The sequence below is a fragment of the Zonotrichia leucophrys genome, chromosome 2, assembly GCF_028769735.1.
Source record: "Zonotrichia leucophrys gambelii isolate GWCS_2022_RI chromosome 2, RI_Zleu_2.0, whole genome shotgun sequence".
In the NCBI taxonomy this organism is placed as follows: domain Eukaryota; kingdom Metazoa; phylum Chordata; class Aves; order Passeriformes; family Passerellidae; genus Zonotrichia; species Zonotrichia leucophrys.
Genome location: NC_088171.1, coordinates 25,718,822 through 25,733,621, shown reverse-complemented (window position 1 = coordinate 25,733,621; position 14,800 = coordinate 25,718,822). Strand labels below are relative to the sequence as shown.

General features: G+C 42.7%; 1 protein-coding gene across 6 annotated transcripts in view; it reads right to left on the bottom strand.

Annotated features, from left to right (window-relative positions):
- DYNC1I1 (dynein cytoplasmic 1 intermediate chain 1) overlaps positions 1-14,432 on the bottom strand; it is a 186,653-nt gene extending 172,221 nt beyond the window's left edge. For 2 of the 6 annotated variants that reach the window (XM_064704341.1, XM_064704344.1), the window contains exon 1: positions 14,155-14,395. The gene's annotated coding sequence lies outside the window, so the exon portion shown is untranslated. Of the gene's footprint in view, positions 1-14,154 lie in introns of all 6 variants that reach the window. The other 4 variants (XM_064704340.1, XM_064704342.1, XM_064704345.1 and 1 more) reach the window with 3 other exon arrangements.
- Between the last annotated feature and the right edge of the window lie 368 nt (positions 14,433-14,800).

Genomic DNA, 14,800 nt, shown 5'->3' with positions numbered 1-14,800 from the left:
GAGTAAGTGTAGAAATAATTATCATAGCAGGGCAACAGCCTGGGGCTCCCCTGTTCAAGGGAGATGCATGTTCTTAGATCAATTTTTACTTCTTTGGCTGAGTTTATTGTCATGATTTTAAAAGGAGAGAGTCCTCCCACTGCAGATGAGCTTACCACACATGCTAGCAGGACAGGTTCTTGTTATCAGGACCTTGCACAGAGAGCACCTGCCTGAATATTTAGAGAAAATTCTCCTTCCTTTGAGATCGATGGCTCCTCATGGCATGCCTTTTAATGAAACGGAGTGCTCCATTTCAAGATGTCAGTTTTCCTCATGAGGATTAAACATGCCTCTTAGGCTTGGAAACACAGTTAATTCCACTTACACACCAGACCCAGCATGATGGCAGCTCCCCAGGCCTGTGCAGGTGCAGCTCTGGCTGCCAGGGACTGCTTTCTGGGACTTCACCATCTTCTGGCTCAGCTCACAGCATCCTGGATGCCCATTGTGTACATGCAGAGCTATCCCCACCATCAGTACAGGTAAAATCAAAAGAATCTGCGTATCCCAGGATGTGATTCCACTTTTCCTAAAGCAAATGTTTAAAATCAGCTAAGATCAAACATGCCCCAAAGTCATCAATTCCTCTTTAATGATGACAAAGGGCCCCGGGTGATCTACATTAAGTTCTAGAAATCTCCATTGTAAATGCCTCAGACAGGGTGAGAAGAATCCTGTCCTTACAATGCTCCCAGAAGTTCCTTTTAGCTTGTCATTGTATGAAACAAGATATTTGAAAGACAATTTACATTAATCTTAAAATAATAATGGTGTTTGCACAAACTTTTCTGCTGTACACAACATATACCAAACTACTCCACCAAGCTCATCCCACATGTAGTAACATCTCATAACCATCTCATTTTTGGTAGCAGTAAGAATGTAAATGTGCAAACAACAGCAATCCATCCTCGACTGCACTAAAAGCCATGCAAGTACTTTTAGAGATTCAAGCCAGTTTTACTACAGCTTTGTAAGCTACAAGGTCTTTATCAATGATCAATAGCACAATATTTGAGCAGATATTTTTCTTATGTATTTTATTTTCTTAACAGCAGTAACAGTTACAGGTATCTAATAAGTTTTACTTGAATTTCAGTACCAATAAGTTAGAGTAATAAAAACCATAAAAACAGGTACAAAGAGTTGCAAGATGTGTACATAGACTAAATACAGGAAAAAATAAGCCCAAAATGTCCAATGCATATCAAATTTAAAAAAATACAATTACAACAGTGCACTTTTTAAGTAGAACAAGAAAACAATATGTAAGATCTCCCTTCTTTTCCAGTCTGTTCTTTGTATTTGCTAGGATAGCTTTTTGCCTGCATGCTTTTGCCACGCTCCTCTAAAAAGGAACCTAAGTTTCCAAATCTAGTAGCACATAAAAAAGCCTACAGATTTTACTGTTTTTTGGTGTTTGCAGGAGTTTTACATGCTGTTCATTCAGTAGGCTGCACTAGAGTAGAAATTTTCCAAAAGGAGTAGAAATTTAACCCTTCATGTGCCTTGAGGTCTTTCCTGGTTTGTGACTTCCTGTGTTGTCCTTTTTGTTATTATCTCTGTTGCAATTACCAAGGGGGTTCATTAAATACAGTTACATATGGCATTAGTCATCCTATATAAATAATTATAAATAATTGATTCATTAATGAACTCCTCTGAAATAAATAAGCAGCATCTATCATTTAGCGATGTTGTACATGCATTATTCATATGCCTTCATAAATAGCCAGCTCCTTGAGTCCAAAACTACAAAACATATTTGTGTAAAATGCAAAGGATGTTGCACAATAAAATATATTACTCAGAGGTTTTGGTTTTAAAGAATGGGTTCATAGTGTGGGAGTACTATTACTATTGAAACTCTGACATAGGAAGTGTTCCACTGGAAACAAATGATTCATTTCTATAACGTACTGTAGTTATCTCTACTTGGTACAAATTAATATCTTTCCTACAGTTAGAAATATTATATATTTTTACAATAGAAAAAAATTCCCATGAGATCTACCTATGACTTCAACAACTGTAAAGTGTGCATGCAAAGTATGAAACTGTACAAAGCAGATAAACAGCTTTGGTCTGCAAGAAACCAGAGGGAGTTGCTACCCTACTATAAATGTATTCTAATGCATTGCATTCATTTGAAAATAATGTTTGAAACACACTTCAAATGGACAAGAGGGGCTAGAAGCATCTCAGCAGCAATTTTTAAATAAACATGAGTGCCTCTTTTCATCATGCATCAGAATTTGTACTTGACTTCAGTCGAATAACATAAATAATTTTGCTAAATGGGCATATCAATGTTTATGAAATCAAAACAATGAGCAAATATTTGCAGCTGCAAAAAGTCAGCATTTGCAGTATTTAAAGGAATCTCCTGTGTGTGATGAATTCAGGAAAATGCTAAGTAAAATTGGAGAGACTAAGTAGTTTTTCTACATAACCTTGAGGCAAAATAGTCAGGCTTTTTACACTGCATCTGTGTATTTATCTATAAATAAAAATGGTTGTCAAGTGTTACATTTCAGGGAATGTACCATTTTTATCCTTGAGCTTCTGAACACTTCGAGCAGATGGGTAAAGGTCTTGTACTTTGTTCTGTAAAGGTTTACAAATCACAAGCATCCAGAGATTTGGTTCTGTGCTTCCTCCTGGTTGCTATGCAACAGGTCAGCACATCTCTAGCCTATTTATTTGGATGCTGACAGGGTATAAGATATGTACTCACAACTTCTCAGTTGCACATCACTTACAATCTATTACCATTTAATCTTTTCACTCTTGTTCCCCCATAATAGCCCTACTACAAAAACTCAGTTTCAGCAGAATTGAAGGGTCTCCACAAAGCAGCATGTGAGCAGAACTCTGCTACTGCCCATTCTTCCAACACCAGGAGTAGCTGTCAATGAAGCAACACCTTCTTATCATCCCTTTCTCTCATGCCCGTTTTTGAGACTCTCATGTCTCTTAAATTTACCATGATCTTTTCAATTCCAACATGATGCCTCAGGTTTTAGCTTTCACTTTTTTTGATTCTGTGCTGCTTTAGTGTGTAGTTCTGACCTTCATAAGGTGGTAAGCTTGATGGTAAGCTCTCTTCACATGTATGAAGAGGTATGTAGACAAAACAATTCCTTCTCTAGCTGGGGACCAAGGAAAAATTATCCAAATCTCAGGTCCAAAAGCATAAACAACAATCGAGTGAAGAGAAAAACAAGAAGGATGGGACTTCATAAGCTAAAGCTATAATCAGACAATTAACTCCAATATGCAAATGGACCAGAACGTATAGAAGTGTGAGACCCCATGACCCATCATCCATTTTGTGACCATTTTGGGTTGATCTTGGGTGTAGCCCTGGCTGGGCCCTTGTATTTCCCAAGGGGGATCTATTGCGGCCTCCTAAAAAACACCTACTTAATTCTTTAATTCCACCTAGGCTCTGCTGTAGGTCAGCCTTCACAAGGCATCAAAGAAACCTAGAGCCATGGAAGAGCCATCAGTGTTGAAGGGAAGAAGCTGCTGGCAACCACTCTCTGGAGATGAGCAAGAACACACAACATTCCAGCAACGAGCAGAATGAACTCAAGGACTCATACGAACATGTCCCTGTAGCAAAACTGCTGCACATCTTGCACCAAATATGCTCCCTATATATTTAATTCCACAGAACCAACTGCATATATCACCTCAAAGAAAACTGAATTTTAAAAAGGTCTTCCAAATGCCTTGGATTTTCTCTCAATAAGTATTAATGAGCACAGTTATATCTGCACAATGATCTCAGATGTGCTTCTGTGAGATGGTCTTCAATGATGCAGCAGCCAATACTGATTCGTTCTTCCTGGGTATCTGACTGAGGAATTGTGCCCTTACACAATTACAAAGAGTTACAAAGTTACAAAGAGCAGATGTTTTTAACAAAGCAACCACGAGCATGCTTGACAACATTTAGATCTTGTAGAACAGAGAATTCCTAAGCATTCTTGGTCACTGCCCTCTCTATCAGCTTCTGTCTCTGTTATCTTTTACTGTATGGGTGCAATAATACCCAGCATTCCATATGTGGCTCTGTATACAGCTGGGAATTGACATAACAAAATTCCAGTTCTTGTGACTCTACATTCCCCACACATTAACTGGTCTCTCTCGTTGCACCGTTTTATTTTCTGTGAATTTTGCAGCTTGCTCCGGAGAGGAACTGCAGGATGAACAGATAAGAGCAACCCTCCTAGAAGGGCTTAGGGGTGCTGGTGGATGAGGGACTGGACATGACCCAGCCATGAGCACTCACAGCCCAGAAATCCAAACCAAACTGGGCTGCCCCAAAAGCAGCATGGCTAGCAGGGTGAGGGAGGGGATTCTGCCCCTCTGCTGTGCTTCAGTGAGACCCCACCTGCAGGGCTGCATCCAGCTCTGGGCCCAGTAAATTGGATACAAGAAAGGACATGGACCTGTTGAAGTGAGTCCAGATGAGGCCACCAAGTTGATTAGAGAGATCTCCTGTGAGGAAAGGCTGAGAAATTTGGATTTGTTCAGCCTGGACAAGAGTGGATTTTGGGGTGACCTAATTGCAGTTTTCCAGTATCTGAAAGGAGCCTACAAGAAAGAGAAACTTTTTATAACAACTGGAAGTGACAGGACAAAGGGAAAGAGATTCAAACTGAAAAAGAGTAGGTTTAGATTGGCTATTAGGAAAAAAGCTTTTACTGTGAGGGTGGTGAGGCACTGGAACGGGTTGCCCAGAGGAGCTGTGGATGCACCATCCCTGGAAGTGTTTAAATGCCAGGCTGGATGGAACTCTGAGTGAAAGGTGCCTCTATCCACTGAAGGGGCCTTTGAATTAGAAAATCTCAAAGGTCCCTTTCAACCTCAGCCATTCTATGATTCTGTGACCTCACAGGATAATTTAAAGGTGTTTTCTGACATTAAAAGAAAACCAAATGCAAGCTGTAAATGGGAAAGATTTTAGAGATGGATAATGTGAGAGAGGTAACAAGCTGCAGGTCACCTATCTAGAAAAATAAGAGCCTTGTATTTCATGTCTTTGATTTCAATTTCTTTTGTATGTATTTCTTATACAATGATAAGATGTCAATGATATCTCCTTCTATCATCGATACGAACACTTCTTCAAAACCTATATAAAATATCTTGTTCATCATAACAGTACCAAAATGCCTCCCAGGGGTAAATTTAATGATTTTCTAAAACCTAACATCGAATTTTGCTTCAGGTTGTCTGCTAGTCTCTCCTGAAATGGACCAAAGACTCATTTTCTCCATTCTGAAAACATTTCAGCCATTAAAACGTGTACTTTTATTCCACATTGGGGGGTAAAACTGACCCCTCTGACTTTTCCACCCTCCTCCTGAGATAACCCTAGTGGTACATGGCTGCAAAGTGATACTTACAGCCATTTACCCAAACATGAAAAATGCATGCTCTAGTGTCTGCTTCTTAACCCAGTTATGACAACTGCCAGAGAGACATCAAAGAACATTCATTGCAGGGAATGTACCAAGCTATGCTGCCATCACACAGGTTTTGCTGGAAGACTTACCCTGATACCGTTTCTTTCTTCTAACAAAATATGCTTTGCTTCGCTTTGCTGCTGAGTCTGTAAGGATGTAACTAGGTTAAAAATATCACATATTGATTTCAGCTCTGAAGTCAAGACAGCTAAAGATTTAGAAAGCAGGGAAGAGCTCTGGCTGTAAGAAATATACAGAAAGTTCTCAAAAAGTAGAATAAGCAACACTATCATTCTCTCTGTACTTCCCAGGGCTTATCTGGCAGTACTAACAAAGCAAGATGAATGCTCAGAGCCTGCATCAGCCAAATATCCCTGTTGATGGACAGGAGAGAAAAAAGGTATGTCCAGATAACAAGGCAATGTGATAAATGCAGATGCCTAATAGCATAATGTAAAGGACATTTGCATTCTTCTAATGCAAAGAATGTGAATATGAGAGAGGATTAAGAATCAAGAAATCTATGCCTTCCATTTACCTTTTCTGTGGTTAAAGTGTTCCACCTGAATAGGAGAAACATGTTTTGGGGGTTGTTTTTTTGTTTGTTTGTGGTTTGTTTGGGGGGAGGTTGGACATTTTTTGTCTTGAGAAGACTGAAACCCTCATTCCTAGGGTGACTGTTGGCTAATGAGTGAGAAGCACTGGAGGAATGGAGATTGCATTCTTAATCATCGAAGCTATTTTCTGTTAATTTCTTTCCTGCAAAGATTCATTGGACCAGAAGAAGCAGATGCAAGAGAGCAAACATTAATCCCTAACAGAGGCCCCTGGGTTCTAGTCTTTGTTTCAGGGTTAGTTTATATTATACACAGTGACTGTTTAGTTTATAATACAATGCTGTATTTAGTATCTGGAGCCAAAGACTCCTGCTTCTTCCCGAGCAAGGTGATGAAGAGTCCTTTCTATTTCTCCCACATGCACTGTTGCACTCAAAGAAACTTTAATATTTTAGACTTATGTGAAGCAGCTTCAGCAGGAAAGACTGGAATGGTACTTACTGCAGAAGACATACAGGTTGCTGGTCAGAGCATAGAGGAAGGCAAATACCCCTTTAAGCAAAAGTAAAAATTACCTGAGACTCCTTTAGTTTAGGTGAAGGCCATTAAAACCAGGAGCATGTCAGCTGCAGCTCAGCATGGAGCACACAGTCTGCAAATGGGCTGGAGGAACTAGAGATGAACTAGATGGAGCAGCCTCAGAGAAACAGTGTGGACACATTGGCTGTTGAGTCTGGGGGCTCAAGGGTAAGAACACATCAGAAAAGGGCATAAAAGGCAAAAAAAGTGAGTTTTTAGAGATTTCCTGTGCTTCAGGAGCCAGTTGAGAGCCAAGCTGATTTTGGGGACAGCAATTTTACTTTCTGTTTCCATACCTTTTTGTCAGTTTAGATGTAGCTGAGCTTTCCAGGCAACATAAGAACTTCCAGTTTGGGGAATTCAAGTATGCATCCCATTGAGATTTGGACACATTAAGACGTGGACATGCTCAGCACCTCAGGCACAGCCTCCTACAGAGGCAATGCTGGCTGCCCATGAGATCTTCACTCCCTCCCCACACATATCTCTCAAATGCTCTGGCTTCCACTGAGAAGATTGAAGCTCTGCAAAGTGGGCTTCCTGAGAGTAAAAGCAAACAAGTCCCTGTCCTAAACTGCGGGGCAATCACATCCCTGGAGCACACTGCAGGACACCTCCAGAAGCAAGCCCTAGTGCATGGCCCATTACATCAGGACCTTGGCTCCAGAATTTGAGACCAAGCCATCAGTTAGAGATCATCAGTTCTCTTCAAAGGGGGAAGGTGCTATAGACAGTTTTGAAAAGTATATCAACATTTACTAGTGACTGTCAAAATACTGGACCACTGAAGGTCCACATGGCAACTAGAAATTATCTATTTCTGGCTATCAACCACATCAAACTGTTAAACTGTTAAACTACAGATCATTGCAGTATCAGAAGAGAGAACCAGAGAGAACCAAGGAGTAATTGGGTAATAGTTAAAGTTAATCCTTTAGCAAAAGTGGACATTACATTACATGAGAAAGCACAGCAGTCTTATTGACATATACACACATACACAGTACCTCAAGAAAAATAGCATAGAAAATGGGAGGCAACCAACTTTCATTATACTTACTCCTAATTTATAGCTTGATTTAGTGAGATCAGAAACTTTCTTGGGAAAAAAAATAAATTTAATTAAACTTTACTGAATGAAGACTGAGGAGGCATGATCTCCATTTAAAGACTTCAAAATCCCCACAAGTATTAACTAATAGTACTGCTACATTTTATTATAATTTTGTTCAAAAAGACTGATATGTTTGCCAATGTGGAAGTCTAGAGTTTTTTATTTCCCTGTCCTCGCAGTCACTGATAAGTAAACAATAAAACCCAATAAGTATTATGTATATAAAGGCTGCTGTAAAAGGTGTGGACAGCACCAGTAGCAAGGCTGGAACACAGAATTTTTTCCATCTTAGCCCCTAACAAAGAGTAGAATTTACTGTCATTTTTTGAATTCTATGCTTTAAGCATATGGGAAAAATCTTAAGGCTTTTTAATTTATAATTATCAGACAAAGTACTGAATTTGCACAAGGTGTTTTTAAAATATTTTCAGAGGCCCTTAAAGGCTGAGGCTTTCCTGCATTTGCTTTCTATTCAGCTTTCTGTGAAAAAGAAAATATTGTGAGAAATAAAGGGACAGTTTTCCCACGGGCTCTTTCAGTACAAAGAGAGAATGGCATCACTGTTTTTTTTATTTTGTCTCCAGTACAATACCCTCCTATCCCATCAGCACAATTTTTCTTGTATTATTATTACTACTGTGGAGATAGTGAAAGGCAAGAATACAACATTCACAGGCTTGCCAAGTGCAGCAGATTATGTACATGAATAGCTAACTGCACACTAGGGGGTATGATTTAGGTCACATTTCTTGTTTCATTCCAAAAGGTTATAGATTTTTAAGCCATTCATTGTTTAATGCACAACACAGTTTACAGTCATAAGCACATATAACCTGAACTATCTTTTCTCAGTTTTTTGCAGAAGTAATTTTTGTTCCTAGGCAATGAAGACTGGTAGAAGTTGATAGTGTGTAACAAAGTGCTATAAGCGTGCGACAAAGCTCTATGAGCAGTTTGAGTGAAAAAGGACAAAGAATTAATTCATTTAGGGACAAGCTAAGATATGAAATAAATCAGAATTATGATACAAACCACCTTCTGGTTCAGCAATTGCTTAAAATGTAACTAGAAATAAACTGATTAAAGAAACAATGTCATATGACTTTGAATAGTGAGATTAATGGAAATAGCAAATCTTTTATATTACTTAAAGAGAAGGTAAACATGTATTATGAAATAAGTCACATGAGTTTACATAGTCCCCCAACTTTGTGCTGTGAGAATCTGAGAAGAAATTCTTTCAAAAGCTCAGTGTCAGTGGAATAGTCTTTGAACCAGGACAGACAGGTTCAAATATAAGAAAACATTAGAGACAGCCTGGGTTGGTTTGTTGTTCTGTTGTTTTTTGTTTGGTTGGTTTTTTTCCCTTGTAACCCTGCTTTATTACGTATTTTAATTTCTGGAAATATATAATAGCAATCATTTGAAATGTCTTTGCCCCAATTACCAAGTGACCTGGTAACCACTCTGATCCTAACAGTGCTGGCCTAATGTGCAAAACACGAAACAAGGGCATGCCTTGAATAGTAAGGATTTAATACAACTCTCTCTGCCCTTTAAAAGCTAAGATCTGTTTTAATGGGTACAAAATGCAAGAGAAATCCATATTTTCCCAGCATGTGGTCTAAGATCTCAATGATTAACTTTCAATACTCGCACGGCATAGTTTCAGTACTAACATAGCATAGCTTTCTCTCTCAAATTCAGCCTGAAAATATTAGAATCAAGGAAAGCTTGATATAAAGTGATATAAATAGATAAGAAATAGATCCTCTATTATACTTATTTATATTTAATCATACTAGGCAGTTTTGTGTCTTTGCCTTACAATAAATCCCCATTGTCTGAACACAAAACACACTGCATCTTTCTGCTGGGCTGAAGTGAAAAATTAATAACTGAGGAACAGGATTTGGAATTATTTGTCCCATATCACAGCTAGAGGGAGAAAGACCAAGGAACTAATATAATTTCTGTGCTAGGGAGAGAAAACAATGGGGAGGGGCAGGGAAGGCCAGTAAGAAGGGAATGTGATTTTAAGACAAGTATTGAGTAAAAGAGAAAAGGGTAAGCCTCAAAGACTGATAGCAAGAGGGAAAGGAAATTTGAAGAAAAGATACCACTTCACAAGCAAAAAGTTAGGTCCTTAAAAGATTCCTTCTGTATTGGTTTTCTGCTGAGTGGCAATAAATGAGCCTTCTACCTTAGTCAAATTATTGATTAATTATTCTAGGGCCAAGCAGGGACAGTCAGCCAGCATCTGGGGAACACACAGGGGAGAACTGCACTGCTCCAGAAGGGCTCCCAGGAGGTCTGTTCCTCAGGTTGATGTACCTTGTGTCTCCAGATCAGCTGATTCACATGCATGGGAGCTGGCTTAAATATAAAACATGTACTTATACTGTAAAATTAGGAGCCAAGAATCACAAGAGACATCTAAGCAGCTCTTATTCATCAGGTAACACAGGTTAGACATCTGCACACAGGTCAATGCAGCAGTTAGACAGGGACTCATAAAAACTCTGTTAAGTCAATGCAAAGCTCTCATTTCCTTCAATAGTGTTTGGAGAAGTATCATGGCTTTCAAACAACGAGGGCAGCCGACTTCTGCCATCACTCTGTAGGCTCTGCTCACCACCAGAGAAGTCAGAGAGAAACTCCCATTACTGTCAGCAGTGATAGGGCTGAGACCTCTGTCCTTAAACTTGAGCATGGAGTTCCAGTGTGCTGCCCACAAAAGGCTTCAAGAAACCATCACCCCTGCCCTGTGCCTTCTCCACGCTGCACTGCACTCCCAGATTCTCATCAGCATGCTTTTGCCTCAAAAGGTACAACAAAAAGTGCTGAAAATGCACAGTAAAAAAAAGAAGGGGTATAGTTTTAAGCTCAGAAGGAGTTGGTACATCACCTGTCACAGATTATCAGAGGTGTCCTGTATCTGTAAGATCTAGTGGCTCACACATTAGTCTGCTTCACAGCTTCCTGCAGCTCCTGCCATCTGCCTGGAAGTAGCCATCTTCCCAGAAAAGTTGGCAAGATGATGCCACGTAAAATGAACAGTATTGGGGGAGCAAGCTCATGTATACTGTCGTATTTTGAGGCTTGCAGATGGCCAAGTGAACAACAGCTCCCAATGTCATCTCTAAGTAAAAAGAGCTAGCACACTTTTAGATGGATTATTATCAAGTAGCAAAGGGACATATTGCATCAATCTGAGATTGAGACTGAGTCAGGGTCTTTTTGTTAAGCAGTATCATTCCTGCATTACCATTTCTGCCTGCTTGCAAACAGCTGATTCAAGCCCTCACCTGAAATGCAAGCCCCCATATGGACATGTCCAAATGTGGACATGTATATGGACATGTAAATGTGGGCATGTATATGGACATGGAAATGTATACTCACCTGCAGGACTTGTGTTATTCTGACAAACTGAAATAAAGCTGCACTGGCAAAAGCACAGTTTTACTAACACAAGTTGCATCTGTACTAAGGGCATTTTGCCATCATATTCCATCAGTATTTTGGCTGGAAAATGTCATTTTTAAACACAGATTACATCTAGAGTCATTATGGTTAGTTTCATTTAAGGTTTTTAAAATAAAATCGGGAAGTATCAGATGAGTATTGCACTGAGAGGTCATTATGTCCGACTATGGCCGCAGAAAGCCTGAGACTTTGTCTCTGCAGATGTGAATTACCCTGTGCACCTCCATGAGGATTCAGTGTTACTTCCCTCCAACTTCTCTAAAAATTAAAGCCCAGGAAACTACAAGGAGGATCATTCTGTTAACATCCCACTACCAACTCCAAGCAGCAACTCATTTCGGAACTAGGTGTTGGTAACTCTGAAAGATTCCAAATTACTACTTTTGCTGCTGGTCAAACCAAGCCTAAGAAGCTCAACAGGGCACTTGAGGCATAGCCCAGGTTAACAAGCCTGAGTAGTCCTAGAGAGCGGCCACAAATATGTTTAAAATCTCTGCAAGAAGTTAAGATTAAGGAACTGAAAGATACCAGCTTTTAGAAAGATTATTAACTGATTCACCAACAGGAGTAAGTAAAGCTTTCAAAAGCAATACTGCCTTTCTATACCCATATGTTTTTTCTATTTCAATCCCTTATCTTTTTCCCTTCCAGCCCATTTCACATCATTGTCCAATATCCTGCTATGGTGGTGCCTTCAACACAGCCTGCCAGATAGAGCAACCAGCTCTATCTAGAATTCCCCCTCTCTCTTCCTGCATGCTGGAAAACAGAGAGCAGCAAGGAATGCTTTTTGAAACCTGTCTTACAAAAGAAAAGAAGACCAAGGGACTGAATGTGTTAATTTATTTGAAAATAAGGCAGGTAAGTTCTTGTTGCATGGTTCAGACTACCTACCCTGAAGACAGCTGCTAAAGAAAGGCTTTTATCTATGGGAGGCATAACAGGAACCAGAAACCTGAAGTTGGAAAAATACAATGAAAAACAAACACATTTCAGTAATGGAAAAGAATAGCCACTGAAAGGCATCACAAAGGAGGGCAGCTCACTGCCCTTCCTTCCATAGAAAGAGCTGGAAGGTCAGCTTCTTAATTTAATATCTGCTGGGTACAAACTTCCAGTAATCGCTGCATGTGTAAGGTGGGGTTTATTGCTGCTCCTTTAAAGATTCCTCTCCTAAACCATGGATAAAGCAGCACTACAGTTAGTGAATTTTTATGGTAGACAGAGGCAGAAGTGCTTAGAGCTGAGAGGAATCTAGCCAATCTAACTCTAAATCTTTTGGATCTTCACATACCTGGCCCTCAGAAGTCTTGCTCAACAAGGAGGATGATGGTAAGTTCCAAACTTCAAAACAGTCTGTTCACAGAGAAGGTACAGAAGGGACAACAAATTTTGTATTTTTACAAACTATAAATTAATGATTTTGGGAAAAGAAAACAAAGCAGAGGATGCACTGGTGTCACAGTGAGCACTCTCATGGGGACAAGACCCAGATGCAGCCCCAAGGTTTGTGTTGAAGAAACCCATTCTTGCAGAAAAATGCTGCAGAGAAATTATAAAAGGAATTTTATCTGCCCTCACTAAATATGGAGAATGTGACTAGAGATGCCATCTCAAATGAAAATAAAAACAGCAACAACAAAAAGACCTTAAAAGAGTCAGAATAGCAAACATGTAACTTTTCCCCATTAACTTGGCAAGAACAAACAAGGCACTTCAACAAAGCCCATTGGTAGTACCAGAAATTAAATGCCCTGATTGCTCTGATAACACCATCTATCAAGGGACAGGCAGTCCTGGGACCTGGGACTTCCATTCTGAAACAGGTTTTGCAGTCCTGTGCTTCATGATATTTAGTGCAGTTCCCAATGTTATTTAAAGTCCTCATGCAGAAACGAAGCACTGACAAAACCCTGTATGTCAAGATAAATTTTCAGGTGCCAAAGTCACGTGCGAACTTCATGTCAGGTCCTTCCATCTCATACCCTCTATATCAGCAGGCTAGATTGCTTGATCTGCCAAGAATCCTTATGTCATATGCATTTATAGCTCAAATCTGTACTTTCTGTCAATGGCAATATTGACAGAAAGACAAACTTTGTTCTAGTCCATAAAACAGGGGCTTTGTCTAGGAAATCTGGGGCCTTATGTTCTCTGCTGACCATGGGGGATTCCCGGGATGATGTAACTGCAATAACATCTTTTTGAAAATCTATTTCACTGGACTACCAGTGAAAAAAAGGCCTCTGGCTGACTCCCTCCTTCTCTCACCCTTTTAGGGAATGACCTTAAGAAGGGGGAAAGATCTATTTACTGTCTGCTGTCATCCTGGACTTCAGCAAACCCGCTACCGCTCACGCTGTGTGAAGAATTACAGATGAAAAACTTTTACCACCCCCTTTTGCTTTAAGCTGTTCGGCGCTCATGCACCAGCTGGGAGCCTGCGGCCGCTACTCGCAGCCGGGGCCGAGAGGCGCCCCAGGGACCGGAGCAGGTGCCGGGGCCGGCGAGGCTCGCTCACCGCAGCCCTCCCGCCGACGAGCCACCAGGCTGCCAGAGCCCACCCGCGGGCAGGAATGCCGGCTCGCCCAGCCGGGGATGCCCCCTCGCCCAGCCGGGATGTTCGCTCGCCCAGCCGGGATGCCAGGGATGCCCGCTCGCCCAGCCGGGGATGCCCGCTCGCCCAGCCGGGATGCCCGCTCTCCCGGCCGGGCCGCCTGCCTGGGGAGCGCCTCCCGCGGCCGCACCAGGCTGCGCGGCCGCTGCGCATCCCGCGGAGCGACTCCCGCCCCGCTCCTCCGCCGCCGGCGCCGGGCCCAAGGGCAGCCCCCACCGCCCCTCCGGTCCGGCCCCGCCGCGTCCCGGCCCCGCCGCCCCGCGGGTGCCTCACCTCCGCCGGTGCGGGAGATGCGGAGCGGCTCCGGCGCCTTGCAGCCCCCACCGAGCCCTCGCCGCCGGGGGAGCAGAGGGATGCCCCGCTGACTGAAGGGCTGCTGCCAGTAGCTGCGCCCTGCCAAGCCGAGCCGAGCCGAGCCGTGCCGAGCCGCCCGCCGCTGCGGCAGGACCGCCGCCGCCGGCTGAATATGCTGTCTCACGGTGGACAGGCTCCTCCCGAGAGCTGCTGCTGCCGCTTTCCTCCTCCCGCCTCCTCCTCCTCCTCCTCCGCCCGCGCGCCCCCGGTACACACACCCCCGCCGCCGCCCGTGGGACCGGGGCGGGGCCGCGGCTGGCGCGGGGCAGGTGGCGGCGGCGGGGCCGCCTCGGGGTCCCCGCCCGGCCCCACAGCAACTCCGGCCTGAAGAGCGCCCGCTCGGCTCCGCGATGCTCCCCTCGCCGCCGCCCCCGCGGTGGCGCAGGGCTCGCCTCGGGAGCAGCCGAGCCGCCAGCTTCCCGGCTGTCAGCACGACTCCGGCATCACCGCCAGCCCCGTGACAGCCCGGCAGCATCCACCGCCACCCCATAGCATCCTGACACCATCGCTTGGCAGCAGCCGTCAGCCCCACCACAGCCGCGGCAGCATCCTCACCGCCATCCCC